The sequence below is a fragment of the Populus alba genome, chromosome 17 (genome assembly GCF_005239225.2).
Source record: "Populus alba chromosome 17, ASM523922v2, whole genome shotgun sequence".
Lineage (NCBI taxonomy): Eukaryota > Viridiplantae > Streptophyta > Magnoliopsida > Malpighiales > Salicaceae > Populus > Populus alba.
Window position 1 is genome coordinate 14,604,763 of NC_133300.1, and position 12,778 is coordinate 14,617,540.

Sequence of the window (12,778 nt, forward strand, 5' to 3'; positions counted from 1 at the left end):
GGAGGTCTTATTATACCATCAATATCATCACCATCATTTTATTTCTCATTAAAACTCAACATATCATCATTTTCACTGTCACTAGACTCTTACCTGCATTGATCTATGTATAAATTCTCAAACATACGTTATCCATTCATTTGCAGCAAATCAAGCATCAATTGCACTTGTAATCGGCTTCTTAGAGAGAGAGAGAGAGAGAGACAGAGTGGTTGTTTATGTTAGGGAAATAAAAAGAGACTAGATTTTATTTCATAAAATGTCAGCAACATCTTCCACCACCATGATTCAAAACGATAACATTTTAATGAACTCATGATTCGAAATCATCAAAAACAGTACATCTTTTTTTAAAAAAAAAAAAACCTTCAGCTGGGTTTTCCAAAAGGGAATTACTGGGGGTTAATTTCTGGGAAGTAAAATAGGGAGGGGAGGGAGGGACCATGCATGGAGATGACAGTCAGCAAGGAGACAAGATAAAGTGGTAAGAAATATCAGAAAGATTGAGGGCAAGGAGACAAAAATCAATCAATTCATTGAATAAAACAGGTGCACGTGGACATACTAGCCACACGTGCACTCAATCATCATGTGCGGCAACCCCACCTCTCAGTTTCTTTTCTCTTTCCCTCTTTAAAGCCATCGGGGATGAGAAGATGTTAAGAACTAGAAAACAAATGAACTGACATTCTTTAATCTTTCCTGCAGATTCTTAGTGCATTTCTTGCAGAGATGAATTCATTGATTGATGGGCTTTATGTTACCACTCCTCCTTTTCTTCTGTTTTTTGTTCTTGGCACTTGGGATTTTGAGTCTCAAGGGACTTCCACCTAGTGCATATCTTTTATTTATTATCCTTTTGTTTTCATTCTTTAATTAAATGGAGATGTTTGATGGTGTGATATTACTTGTGTTTTTTAAAGCCTGTTTTTTCATTTAAAAATATATTCAAATATTTTTTAAAATTTTTTTATATTAATACATTAAAAAAATTTTAAAATTAAAAAAAAAAAAAAAAACATTATATGATCCATTGTCTTAATCGATAACTTGGGTTTATTTTCGGATCGAGTTTGTAACGTCAAAGTTCATGGGTTTAACTAGTAAACTATTATTTTATTTATAATCAAACTAGATATATGCTTGCAAAAAAACTGAGCTTGGAGTTGCAAGAACAATTATATGTTAACATTGTGGGACGTTCTATTTATAATCTTAAAACACTTAAATATAAATTTTTTTATCATAACGACTTAATTGTATATTCCATGATATCATTAAAATACCTTTTATTTTAAAAAATATTAAATATTTTTGACATTTTTATTTTAAAATCATCTAAAAAATCTTTATTTTTTTTTTCATACTTTAAAAAACATCTTACTCGCATAGTCAAACATAACATAAGTGCTTATAAATTACTCTCAATTTTATTTATTAAAAAAAAATAGAGGGTATGGAAAAATCAATGTTCATCCACACCCATTAAACCATGAATTACTAGAAATCCACAAAGTTTTTTTTTTTTTGCCTTTTGATTTATTTTTTGAATTTTTGTTATGATTTTTTTAAAAGAATTTGTTTTTTTCTATTTCATCTTTCAATATTAAAATAGTTAGAGAATTAAATTTTATAATTTATTTCTTTTTATTTTTTTTCTATAATAGTTTATGGGTTTTCTAAGATAACCCAAGTTGCCCTAGTTTATGTTTATATTTCCTTTTGAGTTTTTTTTTGTTTTTGTTATTGAACTTTTGTTATGATTTTTTATTTTTTTATTTGTTTGTTTCATCTTTCAATATTGGTGATAGTTGATAATTAGATTTCAAAATTTTTTATTTTCATTTTCTTTTCTATAAGGTTAATTGGTTTGCAGGTTTGCCAAAATAATTCAAATTGCCCTAATTTACTAGTTTGGTGGGGTATTTATTTTAATTGAACTTGACTTTTTTTATCATCTATTTGTTTCTTATATAATTAAAAAAAAAGCAGTTTTAGAAAAAAAAAAGTTATTAAACTTTATAAAGTCCATGAATCTAGTTTGGGCGTCTTGTTGGTTGACCTGGTTTATGGGATTGACGAGTTTAACTTTTTTTTTTTAATTTTTTTAATTTTTTTTATTTTATCCTTAGATATTGGGTTAATTGAGAATTCAGTTTCATATTTAGTTTCATTTTGCTTTCTATGAAGTTATCGCGGCTTCAAAAAAATTCTTGGTATTGGGTTAATGTTTGATTTTACTATCGTTTATTTTTATTATCATATAGTTAAATAAGAAATAATTTTTAAAAATAAATTATAATCTTAGTGAAGTCCATAACCCGATTCATGGGTTTTGACATGCTAACCACCTAATTCATAAGTTTGACGAGATCACCTATTGACCGGATATGCTTTATTTTTTGTCATTTAATTTATTTTAATTGATTTTTTTAATGCATCTTTTAATATTGAATTGATTGAAAATATACTATATACTATATAATTTATTTTTATTTGATTTCTATAGGGTTATCATAGTTTCAATAAATATATGTTTTTTATACTTAATTTTAGAACTATCTATTTTTATCAAATAACCCAATTGTGATCTAACTATTTATAGGTGAAAATGGTGATTTCTGGCATTCAAAAATAGACGTTTAAAGGGGCAAATAATTGATTGTTTTGGGACTGTTTTATCATTGACCAATAATTCAAGCGATTGTTACATTTTAGGCCTTTGCAAGGTAAGAAGCTAAGATTGCTCTCGCTACTAATTCGTGAGATTGCAACATCAATCTATAGTCTAAGTAAGACATGAATCAATTATATTGATGTATGCTTTTGATTTCTTTTTCCCTGTTTCGCTAAATATTTTAATAAAAGGCTGAATAGAAGATTTAATTAAAAGATGTGGAATCTTGGCATCAACTGCTAAGTTTTCTGATTAATTTTAAAGACTTTAACGACCAGAAGAAAAGGATATATATATATATATATATATATATTTTGTCTTTTGTCGGCAGGTTGCTAAAAGTTGTTCCTCTACTAATAAAATTGATAGTATACTAGTTCAAATGATTGAATATATTCATCTCTTAATTTCGTAAAATTTCTAAAATACAACTAAATATCTCTTAGTTCTTAAGGTTTCTATAATTCTACGTACAGTATAGTTTTTATCAAGGCAAAGTTATTTCAATTTTTTCTTTCAAAATCTCTCTATTTTCATCTGAGTTCCATGCTGGAAAAGAAAAGGTTAAAGAGCAGAGGTAAAAATTATATATAAAAGGGCAAATATGCTTGCCTTTTAATTTTGTCAAATAAAAGATCTTTCAAGGACATGCTGAAAAGCTTATCACATTTCACACTAAAGGCAATTCAAAATACATCAATATTTTAGATTATAAATAAAGAAAAAATACCAAAATATTACTATATGACACTCAAAATCCTAAAAAAAAAATTTTATAGAAAATAAACTAGTTTAGAGCATCACATTACATTGCAGCCCGAATTAAAAAGAAATGAATGTAAAAAGAAATATTTAGAAATTCGGTCTAGCAAGTTAATTTTGAAATTTACTATACTACTTACATAACCCGAACTTAAAATTAAATTGTGTGTAAGTTGCTCCAACATAACCCGGTCGACTTGATGGGCTCAAAACAACCCAGATGACTAATAAAAAATATAGTTTTGGCTTTTAAAAAATCAAGATTAGATTTTTTTTTTAATATTGAGATGATCGATGACATATTAGATCAATCTAAGTTTATCTCGTCAAATCCACGATTCGGGTTATGAAACTCCAGTGTGTTTAAGAAATATTTTCTTAAAACTATTTTTTACTTAATTATATAATAAAAAATAAATGTTTGTAAAATCAAGCACAAACCATGAAAAAATCAAATATTGAGATATTTGTTTGAGATTATATTAACGTTATAGAAAACAAACTGATATAATTTATAAAGATAAATTCAAAACAAATCAAATATTAAGGATAAAATTAAAAAAAAAAATACATAAAACAAGAGGAATAAAAAAAATCACTTCCTTCCCATATGAAGTCTTCTGCCTAACTATATTCCCCCCTTTTCTTCCAACTCTTCAATATGCAGATCATTTTCTATGTTAAAAAGTTTTCGTCCTGTTATCCACGTTTCAATTCAATATCTTTTGCGAATTTTCAAAAATACGAACCATTATCTTAATGATTGAAAGGCACCAAGAAATTGTTGGCTAAGAATCATCGATTGTGATGGTTCATGAACCAACAATATCCGCACCAGGAAAGTCCCATAATTTCAAAGAAATATTTTCCAAAGAAAGAAGACAGATGAGAATGCACGGAACCATATAATAAGTGATGAGAGGGAAATCTCCCTGTAGGAAAAACCTAGCCAAAAAGAAAGAAGATCAGTCAACCGAATCTGAAAATAAAATATTATAAAAAAAATTAAAAAAAAAATGTCACTCGCTCGTTATGCAGTCTTTCTTCAAGTAATCTTTCTCACCCTCTTAATTTCACTATACGCTGGGCACCCAATATCAGCCATGGAAGATGGATTGGCATGGCGTATATATAATTAATAAAGTATTTGTGAATGTCATAATTCAACATGATAAGAACTTGTTGGAGGAAGAAGACAAGTGAGCGTGCGAGCGGACAAAGACAGGGAAAATCATTTAATATACTATAACATTAATGTCTATTGTGTAGATGGAGGAGCACAAATAATAGTTTAGTTTTTGTTTGTTAGTTCCGAAAAGGGTTTGGTCTGATCCCTTCGCTCTTTCCAATCCCCAACAACACTTGTAAATAACAATCAAATTACTATCTTGAATCAAACTGAAAAGATATAAAATAATTAGGTTCCAAATAAAAAAATTGAGTTATAAAAGAATCAAGTATCAAATAAAAAAAAATCTAATGAGAAACCAAATTAATACTAAAAAATAATTAGTATATGCAACATACTTGTTAACATGCCAGGAAAATCATCATGTTTGAGCGGCGTATGCGGCCTCTCCCGAGCTCTAATGATGGTTTTTCTTGGTGTTGCTGGAATTGACTCTGCAACTACTCTCTTCCATGACAACATGTGTTGGTAGCATAGCCACAACTTCGCTCTGATAACCTTTAGCTTTTCTTTTCTTTTTTTTTCTTTTTTTTCTCTCCTCATTAATTTACATGCATATCAAAAAATAAAAATAAAAAACTATTGTTGTAATCAAGTAGTATGTGAGAAAGGCCACAATGTTTCTTTTATAGGAATCAAGATTTTTTAAAAACTTTAATTTGATTTAATTTTAATTTTAATGAGTAAACTTGCTGACTTTTTAATGTAGGTTTTCAATTCAATCCCTAAGATTATTGTCAACATATTATTTAAGCTTTCAACTTGTTTTCATAACAAATCACATTACAATTTTGCTAATTATTTAAGATGAAAAAATAAATTCCTATTTCTTAGGCAAATAAAATGCAATTATATTTTTTAGTTGGTTTTGATAAGTACTTTAATTAGAGATTATTATTTTTTGTGCAAGGAATACTATTTTTCATGGTGTTTGCTAATTGTTATACCGCACGAGTATTCAAATTAATTTGAACATGTTGATCAAGCCATGATTACTAGTTGACCAACATGTATGACCAACTTTCTTGTACTTTGCCATACATTAATGTAAGTACTTGTAATTAATAAATTAATAATTTCAACCCCCAAAGGTATATATTTAATTGCTGAATTTGATTTTATTTTTTTGTATTTCTTAGTTGTATTATCATGTTTTTGATATATTTTTTAATTGAAAATACATTAAAATAACATATATATATATATATATATATATATATATATTAAATTTTGATATCAATATTCCAAAAACACTTTAAAAAAGCATAAATTTAATGATTTTTCAAACAAAAAGCATTTTAAAAAGGGGATAAACAACAATAAGATCTTGGTACATTCAAGAGATAAAAACACACGTGCAAGATGCATGCACGTGTGAATGTACACAAATAATACACACATGGAGAGGGAGAATAATGTTAAGAGGTAGGGGAAGAAAATTAATGGTGGCAGACCAAAAAAGAAAAGGCCGTCGTGCTGTGCTATTAGAGCCTTTTTAATTTAATGCACATCATTTTTGTTAATTATAAATCAATCATATAGTTTGGCATGTGGTTAGATTGTGACATTCCCCTCCCTTGTATGTCCCCATGCCATAGAATGGATCGATGACCTCACCTCATCCCTCCCTTTCACTCTTTTTTCTAAACGTTGACAGACAGTAAGAACAAGATGCATCCTGTTCAAGTTTTAAATTTGAATCTTCTTCCTCTTCTTTTTTTTTTTTTTCTTTTTTTTCTCAAGAACACAGGCCTACGTGAAGGAGAGGGGGCAACTACTTAGTTCTCACTACATGAAGATGTTCATTATTGTTGAAGATTTCTGCTTGATGACAGCGAGCATCCGTGCAGATTGCACCCACTTTTTGGTGTTATCCTGCCAAAATGCTAGTTGTTCTTAGCTTCTTGCTCCAATTCCTATCTTCCTTGTGTTCTCTCTACATAATTCATTTTATTTTCTGAGAGTAGACAACATTTTGGTATCATCAATACCCTCCTATTTGTCGGCAATATCTTTCCATTGATGGGATTGATAATTCTCTCCATTATTTATGGTTTTATTGGCAACAAATTATTGGAATTCAAAGGTGTTTATCATGCCATTTGTCATTATTTTATGGTGCCCATGTATACTATAATTTCTACCATATATGTGGGGCATAATTCCATGTACCATGAATAATTCGACCTTTTGATGCATCAAACATTCTTCCATGATGAAATTTTTTTTACTTTAAATTAATTTTTTTTTATGTTTTTAGATAAAAGGATCAACAATTAACTTACACCCACAACACGATTGCTCCCATATTCAATGATATATTCTCTCGAGAATAAAATCTATTTTGGTTTGCAAAGTGGATGCATCTTTTTGTTTACTTACCCCCCTCGCATAGAGATGGAAAGCAAACGCATCTTTTAAAGAAGAGGGATTGCAATTCTTTCATGGATTTTTAAACCATGATGAGTAATTAAAACATATCCTTTTGGTTTTTGTTATATTTTTTATGGCACCTCTATCGACGTCCCAAATGCCTAACCCGCCATCACTTTCTTCAATTGAATCCTCCCTTCTCATGAAAAGGATGGTTGAACAAATTTGTCGCTTTTGAAAATTTGTAAAATGGGTTTTTGCAAGATTGTGTCAAATCCTTTTCCAAGGATCCTCCTATGGATCCACACTTTTCTTCAAGTCACCATCCTATTCACCTTTAGTCCCACGTCTAGACAAGCTCCATAGGCTTAAATAAAAAAGTCAAAAACCAAATGAAGAGAGTAGGAGACGAAGAAGATAAACAGAAGTTTACAAGACATGCATGCCATGTCTCTTTGCAAACCATTTAACATGTTGATTAGACCGGAGGTCATGTACACCTACTGTACGGAGCCGCCCGTAAGATACACGAGTGTCCACCATTTGCGATGTCAATAGATGCAGAAACCCCACTTCTATTCACATATCAAGCGGCTTTGTGGGTGTCCTTTACGTGGTTTTGACAGATAATCTCTCTTTTTTGTAGACATTACATTTACTTTGTTCCTCCAGGGTGACTTGTGAGGAGGTCGGGTGTTTTTTTTCCCTTTTTTTTGACCTCATTGGGCAAACATGAATTGTAAAGTTTAATCCAAAAATGATACTCGAGGTTCTGTCATTTCAATTTTCTGATTGTTCTGTATTTTTTATTCTAAAAATCCGATAACCAGTCAGAATTGTTTAAATATAAACAAAATGGTATTTAAAAAAAAAATCAAACAAATGTGTTTTTTAAATGTTTTTAAAACTTGAAAACAAAAGAATAACGACACAAATGATATAAAAGAAGTATAGATATCTTATAATTTAATTTGTTGGGATGAAAATGATGTGTGTGTCTATATATATGTTAAAAAAATTATAACCTTGATAAATTAACAATCTCAATTAAAGTATATATTGTATGTGTGTGGCCATAGTGTTCTCGTATGATTAAGTATTTATTTTATTATTTATGTTTATGTTTTATTTAATGTTCATAAAATATATTAATTAAGTATACAATGAATAATTTTAGTTTGTTATAAAAAATAAATAAATCCATGAACTTTATTTAATAAGACTAATTACATTCATGGAATTATTCTGTTAATTTCAATAAATATAATAATGATAATAATTCATAATTCGACAAGCAGATGGTATTTTTATAATTATATATAATACATGATACACGTATTAACTTTAATGTTTTGAAAAAAAAATAAAGAATACTTTGATAAATTAATAATTTATACATTAATTAATAAAAATTATCAATTAAATAATATCTCGATTAATTAATAAGCTTTTAATGTTCAAAGTGTGCGTGTGTGTGTGTGTGTAATGTTTAGAGAAGAGTAAGGAAAAAAAGACTTTGCTAGTTAACAACAAAATATTTTACAATATTAGTCTAAGGAGAAATGTTGGCATTAATCGATACTAAGATATAAAAACATGTTGAAAACAAATATCGTTGAGTTGATCCGACTTTTACCGGTAACCAATGTTTAATGTTGATGTCCCATAAAAGCCTCGTGAGAAATGGGAATTGAGTGCACTTATGCACTTAGATATCATTTAGTTACTCACTGGGAACAGAAAGAATAAAAATAATGAAGATAAAAATGTATTTTGTTGAAGAGATAAAGATAAATGTATAAAAATAAATATATTTTTAAAATAATTTTTTGAGTGAATTTAATATTTTTTTAAAACAAGAGGTACAAAAAAGGATATCTCTCTAAAGATAATATATTTTTTTTATTTCTAAAATATCATTGTAAAAAATTCTTCATTTAAAAATTATCAACCCAAGACATGTAAGATAAAAATAATTATTATCATAGTTTTAATACTCAACTTGGTTGGGGCAAAACCTGGGTCACTAGACGAGGCCTGGATCACTAGTCAAGGCTCGGGTCACGAGTCAGTTAATCCGAGTCAGCATAAAAATAAAAATAGTTATTATTATAGTTTTAAAACTCGATTTAGAGGTCAACTCGGGGCAAGACCTGGGCCACAGCTGGGGTTAACCATTGACCTAAGTCAACGTAAAAATAAAAGTTGTTATTATCATAGTTTTAATATTTAACTCGATAGTCGACTTAAGATAAGACTCGAGTCAATATAAGAATAAAAGTAATTATTATCATATTTTTAAAACTCGATTCAGAAGGTCAACTCGGGCAAGGCCTAGGTCACGGATTTGAAGAGTCAACTTGAACAAGGCCCAGGTCACAGTTGACTCGAGTCAATATAAGGATAAAAGTTGTTATTTTTATAGTTTTAAAACTCAATTTGATGATCAAATAAGACAAGGTTTGGGTCACAGGTTGAAAGGGTCAACATGCATGGGTTGATCTAAGTCAGTTTATGAATAAAAATAATAATAATTATTATGGTTTTAAAACTTGACTCGGGAATCTACCTGAGACAATATTCAGGTCACAAGTCGGGAGAGCCAACTCGGTTAACCCAAAAAAATTTAAAATAATCAAAACAATCTTGTTTTGACCAAAATTTCTTTTCAAAAAAGTCCATCCTTCCTCTATATTTTTTTTATACTCGAACCAGTCTAGGCCCCAGGTCGGCTCAATTTCGAGTCAATCTGCCAGGCTAATCCTAGTTTTATTAACAGGGTTATTATAATATTATTAATTACAACACTCAATATAAACTAAAGTGAAAAATAAAAAACATTTATTTTCTTTTAAAAATATTTAATTTTGACAATAATTCATATTAGGGATAAAATAAACTTTTTTCATATTTTATTTTGTCTTTTCCATCTAAACCAACCATGATACAAAGAGAGTTAATTTATCTTATACATCACTACCAAATATGTTTTTGTCTCTGTCTTGTTTTTTCTATCTCCATTGTCCCTATCTCTTTTATCCCTAGACAATAACCAAATACTACCTTAAAAATGTGGCGCTTCATGAGTTTATCCATCTAATAAAAAGAATATTGAAAAACATTAAAATATGAAGATAATTATTTACAACATAATGCTTTCTAATCCATATTTTAAGTGGTAAATAATTTATTAAGAAAATAAAATGTTCTTCTATAAAAGAACCCTAGATGTTCATTAGGTTAGCAAGTGTGAAATAAATATACCAAATTTAATTAGTTTAGCAAGAGTGAAATAAATATATCAAATTCCATTTTCCTATGTTGTTTCTACTTGACACTATTGAGCGGCTTGAATTGTAGCACAACAGTTCATACAGGAAAAGTTAACGTGTTTAAATTTCTTCGAAAAGTGGTCTTGGTAATAAAGGACAATGAAAGGTTATCTTTGACTATTTCTACAATAATGGATTTGACAAATATTGTTCCTTTATTTTATTTTTATTGAAAGGTTTGGGATTACAGCAAAATACATTGGCCTTTCTGGTTTTTTTTTTTTTTTTAATTTTTTTTTCTAACATGTTATTCAGATCTTATAATCTAGATTATAAATTTAGCATATTAACCTTGATTAACTTGTTTTTTATTACCCAACTTACATCTTTATCATGCTATCTTGGACCAATTTATTTTATCTTTTTTTTTTAATTTTATCCTTAAAAAATTTATCTTAATCTCATGACTTGAACTACGAGTTTAAAATATTAATTCTGGTTAATTCACTTTTTATCACCCAGTTATATCTTTATCATACTATCTTGGGCTAATTTGTTTTATTTTTTTATTCAATCTATCCTTTCAAAGATTTTTTTTCTCAAGTTATTATAATCGTTTTTATTTTTTGAAAAATTTGATCCCTTTACTAATATTATTTATTTTTTATTATCTAATTAAAATAAAATCAATATATTTAACATAATCAAGGCTATCATAAATTTTTCTTTTCTTTTTTAACATTTTTGCGGCACTAAACATCAATTTTACAAAAACAAAAGAAAAAAAAGGAGAAGAGAATATTACAGCCCGCGGTGAATCGCGTGCCCAAATCAAGTATAATAAATTAAATGAAGAGAAGAAGACCATTAGGGGGGGTTGTTAATTGCACCTCATTAATTGATTCTTCTAATGTAACTGGCAGGAGGACCATCTGTCTATCCACCCTACTATTACTAGCAACATTAAATACCAAAGGACCATCTTACCACACAAACCAATGTACTTTCTTACCTAAGCTTTCATTTTCATTTTTATATTTATTTTTTTGATAGATGATTAATGATTCCCATAAAAGAAGAAGATGACTAATCGTGTTCCCATTAAAGCTTTTCACAACTCTTTCTTTCCGCGTACAGGAGCAATCAATGAACAACTTCCCCGTCTTTCCTTTTAATGTATCTTGGACCATTTATTTAACTTGCCTGCCACACCATCAATAATGTGTGTGTGTGTGTGTGTGTGTGTGTGTGTGTGTGTGTGAGAGAGAGAGAGAGAGAGAGAGAGAGAGAGAGAGAGAGAGAATTTTTGATGTTTTGTTAAAAATCTTAAAAGATCTAATAACAACGATATAACAACGAAATATATATATATATATATATGCGATCTAATAACAACGATATAATCCATCAACAAGTGAGTTTGACGAGCTGTCAGTTCATCATACTTGGAGTCAATTATATGTTGAGTTTACTAGATAAAAAAAAATTAAATTTTATCAAAATAAATAGACACTCTCAAAATTAAACACTAATCAAATACCAGAATATTTTTTTGAGAATGCAATAACCTCATAGAAAGTAAACTGAAATAATTTATGAAAACCAATTCAAAATCAACTAAAATTTGAAGGATCAAATTGAAAAGAAAGGGGCAAAAATGATTCAATTAAAAGAAAAAAAAGGAAGATGGATTTTTTTTTTAAAAAAAAAAAAAAGGCTCGACCTAGTGGATTAACCTTGAAACTTCTCGATTCAACTCCTTATCAAGTATGAGTTTAAGATTAACCCACTAAAAGTTTTTTCCGACGTTTCCTAGTCAACTTAGAGGCTCCAAAAGCAACTCGGATAAATGGTAAAAAATATGGTTTGATTTTAAAAAAGTTTTCAAAATTATGTCTTTTTTTTAGTATTGAGGTACTAACATATTGGATCAACTTAGATTTTGTGACTTAACCTATTAAATCTGCAATCCAGATTATGAACTCCACTAGGTTGAACAACATTATTTTTTTTCTTTTTTAACTACTCTTTACTTAATGATATGATAACAAAATAGATGTTCACAAAATTAAACACCAATCAAATATTAGGATGTTTGTTTAAGACTGCGATAACCTCATAGAAAATAAAACAAAAAAAATTATAAAGATCAATTCACAATCAATGTAATATTGAAAAATAAAATTGAAATGAAAAGGTTTAAAGGATTCAATAGTAATAAAAATGAATTGAACCAGATGGGGTTTATCCTAGTCGTTTTAGTTAAGTAGATAACTCGAGGTGCATAAGAGTGTCCTAATCTTCTCAAACTAGGTTAGAGGAATTGAACCAGGACTAAGATTGAGGAACCAAGGTTTCTTCCTAAGAACCAAGATTTCAGGTATAAGGTTCTAATTTACAACAAGATTTGGGTCAACGAGGGTCTTTCTAGTACTAGGATTTGAGCTTTAAGATTTTAACCTAGAATATGATCAAGAGGGTTAGAATGTCATCGAAGATTAGGCT